The following is a 4,039-nucleotide window of genomic DNA, read 5'->3' on the forward strand; positions in this document are numbered from 1 at the left end:
CCCCCCCCCCCCCCCCCCTCCCCTCCGCCTTCCCCACTGGGATGCAACAAATCCGGATAGTCCAGTAACAATCGTTGTAGGAAACTCGTGGAGCTACTTTTCGCAACAGGTAGACGTACTCGTAAATCTTCTTTGTATTATTATATAGGATAAGAAGATACTGACTGGGACCACTGCTAAAAATATGAACGATTTTCAATGAGTTAAAGATAGTCATACATAAAAAAATAAATATTCATCAAGCTAAATTAAAATAAAACAATGACCTTTTTTTCTTATTTCAACGTCCTAGAGTTTTTACGGGTTTTTAAAAATGTTCCAATTTTGATTTCATATGATAATAAAATCAACCAATCATTGAAAGAAATAATAAATTTTTTACACGTGTAGGACAGTAACTTTATAGTAAATATCGATATAAAATTTGGCCTCTAAGGCACCAAGAATTAGTAAAAAGATTTTACAAATTTTTCTCTTTCTTGAAAAATTTAGACTACGTAATCTACAAACGCCGTTTTCCAATATAAAAAAGCTGATTTTTTGTGTATTGCAAATGCGTTGTGATTTCAATGTATTTTCATTTCTCTATTATTTGTTTCTTAACGCTTTGTCAGGGCATACAAAGCAGTCTAAGAACGTAAAAATTTGATATAAAAAACGCTATAACGCTTTTGTAGCTTAACATCACTAATGAAAAGGAACAAGAACAAAAAGCATTACTTAATGGCAATTTGCATTGTTATTGTTTATTTTCGCGATGTCCATTTGTGAGTTTTGATCTGCTCGAAAAGACTGCACAGAAATTGTTATTTTCTAAGAAATAAGAGGAAAAAATTGTTTTGATGAAAAAAAGTCATATATTTGTGAAATTATTTTTAAGTTATTATGCTTTAGCGTTTTTAAAAATTTGCTGTGTAAAATTTGAAAATTGTACATTCAGAAAAATTCCATAAAAACAAAAAAAAAGTTTCGCTAAAAGTTTAAAATGTCGATTTTAGAAAAAGACTAATGGGACTCCTGAAACAGAAGCTCGCATTTTGTCAAGCAAATAAAATGGCGTAGGCGCGATCGCCAGCTACGATAGTGATGATATACAGAAATTACATGAGTCCGAAAAAACAGAGACGTTTGAAGTAGTTCTAGATTGCCTCTCGGCATGAACTTAGCTAATGATAAAGATGTTAGGATGATCCCGCCACTTCCGCCGCCGCCAACAGCTGAGGAGAAGAAAAAGCCTCAATCGCCTGTAGTGACAAATGATATCGTCCAAAAGGAGGTCAATCAATTTATCGTAGATTTCGAGGAATCAACAGAACTGCATCAAGCGATTGTGCATTTGGAGATTAACTTGCAAACAGTGGTTTCTGGAAGCCCTCTTACAACACGATTTGTAAGCAACCAAGAAACGCGAAAACGTATCAAACAGTGAAGTTAATATTAGTTTCCTTCATAACAAATATACATATCGCCGTACCTATCGTAAATCGTTGATTTGTCTACAAAGTTTTTCTTGTAATCGCTATCTTTAGCTGCAGCTTTTCCTTGTTATACTAATTATCTATCTGGTTCCATTTTTTTGCTGCCTGTCAAATGTTTTTGGGAGAAAACGTTGAAAAAATAGTGAAAATTAACTATTTTTGCAATATAATCTTTGAAGTCCCAAATCGGAATTGACAATATTTAAATATACAGTGAAATCAATTGATATTTTAGGTTAAAGTTTTAGATAATAAACTTAGCAACGAAATGGCATTAATGGGGCTTCCGAAAAAATCGAAATTTGAGGAAATTTTCGTAGTACCGGTACATGCAGTTAAAATACAAAAATTGATCGAAAAGCAGATGATGGAGAAGCCCGCAGCTATATAGCTATACCTCTATACCGGATTTTTAGTTGTGGTCCAATATAACGTTGGGATACAATTGAATTGGTTTCGGATGATGACCAGGATCGTGAAAGTTTATTCTCGGAAAAAAATCATGGTAAACAAGAAAATTCTGGTGAAGGTGATGATATCAATAACGACGAGTTTAAAGAAAATCGCATTCAAAACGCTAATTCGGTAAACAATTTCTTATATTTTCTTAAATTGTAAAATTACATCCGTCCATTCAAACTTTTTAATATTTACTTCAAATTTCCATAGATTGAATTGAAATGGTCATCACACGCTCAAAATAGCGCACATTCCAAAAGCCAATTCATCAGGCTCGATTATTAACTTTTTCAAGAATACAATGAATACACAAAACAAATCTGATCTGCCATATTTATTCGCATCTGGCTCAAAATCAAATGTTAAATAATCGTAAATCTCTTCAGTGCAAGAGTTGGAGTCTGAATGGCATCGAAACTGTACAACTCATACTGGTCCTAACAAGGGAAACGGTATTAATAACGATGCGAAAATTTCGCAAATTTGCTCTTTAGACAATCTTATCAACAAAAACCAAGCATTATGCAGTCATCAACGGCGATTCATCATACATACAGCAAACGCAACTTTTTTTTTACGGCACCAGCAGCAAGCCGCCCTATGCTTATCGGGGATCAACAATGCAGTAAATCCTTAATTGAGACTTTAAGTGAAAGATGTTCAACAGAAAGACCTTCAGCAGAAACAAAAAGTGTGAATGAAAAGGAATTTTTATTTCTCGGCGGTGGTTACAAACTTATTCCTTATAATGAGTACAGCTCTTTTTACAACAGAACAGGTTGTAACTATGCCCCAATGCAAGAAAAGAAAACTGCATGTAAAAACTTCGAAGTTTATGATCTCCTAAAAACAAATTGTTACTCTCAAATATGGCGCAATCTAGGTATAATAACTCTGCAATTTCCTTGAATGGCGTTATATATTCTCTAGGTGGATGCGATTCAAATGGTACACAATTGACTACCGCTGACATGGATGGATGACGATTAGTCCATCGCTGCCAATCAGTCAAATGCGGATGAAAGGTATGGTTTTGTTTTTTTTTTGGTCGCTATCTTTACTCATGTTAAACCTGATTGAAAGAGGAATCTTAATGGTATCAGTTTTTTGATTTCTTGCAGTCGATTTCGTTGCGTGGTCTCATATCCGCCCAATAGTAATGTTGAAGTGGAATTACATTTGGGTGACATTATCTTCGTAAGACGTAAACAAAAAAATGGCTGGTATATGGGCATAAATTCTCGTACTAAGAAAACTGGCTTGTTTCCTGCTTCCTTTGTCGAGCGGATCTTGGTTTTCTCAACATTTGTTGGATATAGAGGTGGAGTTAATTGAGTGTTAATGCAAGAGTAGTGTTGATGATGGTATTGTAAATTTCCTTCTGCAATTTTCTCTTTAACTTTTCTTCCAATGTATCTTTGAAGATCCAACTTTTCCAAGCCATCATCCATAATTAGAGGAGCAGAAGCAGCATACTTTGCCGCTCGATCAGCCTGCTCATTTCCCAGTAAACCGATGTGACTTGGTACCCATAACATTTTAATTTTTCCGTCGGGTGTAGTAATTATATTCCTTAATTTGTTGATGGTGCTCCATCTCGAAGTCGAAGGATTCCGAACAGCTTGTAATACAGACAAACTGTCGGTAACAATAGCGGTTTTGAGTTTGTTTTTATGGGCAAGGTTGGCAGCGTGAAAGATAGCTCTGGCTTCCGTTGTGAAAGTTGAAGTACTTTCGTGAAATATGTGGTTGAGAAGAACTCGTCCTGTAGCATCTACCAAATATCGCACTAAAAACCTTTAATGTGCATACCCAGATGAGGATACAGGCAGGCAGACATGAAACAGGCAAAGAAGTTATCAATTTACTGATCAATTCAAGTTATCAATTTACTGATCAATTAAAAACAAATGTTCGTAAAGATAATTAAAAAATTTTTTTTCTTTTTTGAGATATAGAAAATGAATGAACTAAGGCAACGAAATACGTCTCGTATACATATATACTCCCAGACTGATAGCAATTTTAAATTTCAACGCAAAATAATGAGTGAACAGGAGAAATTCCATATGTGTAAAACAAGTTTTTTTGTCAACTCATAC

General features: G+C 34.7%; 1 long non-coding RNA gene across 1 annotated transcript; it reads left to right on the forward strand.

Annotated features, from left to right (window-relative positions):
- Positions 1–911: 911 nt before the first annotated feature.
- LOC119640321 lies at positions 912–3,257 on the forward strand. Its single transcript, XR_005247648.1, has 3 exons — positions 912–2,063; positions 2,148–2,962; positions 3,059–3,257. It is a non-coding gene; the product is annotated as an uncharacterized LOC119640321 (long non-coding RNA).
- Positions 3,258–4,039: the final 782 nt, after the last annotated feature.

This window comes from Glossina fuscipes, unplaced genomic scaffold (assembly GCF_014805625.2).
Source record: "Glossina fuscipes isolate IAEA_lab_2018 unplaced genomic scaffold, Yale_Gfus_2 119, whole genome shotgun sequence".
NCBI classification, from domain to species: Eukaryota; Metazoa; Arthropoda; class Insecta; order Diptera; family Glossinidae; genus Glossina; species Glossina fuscipes.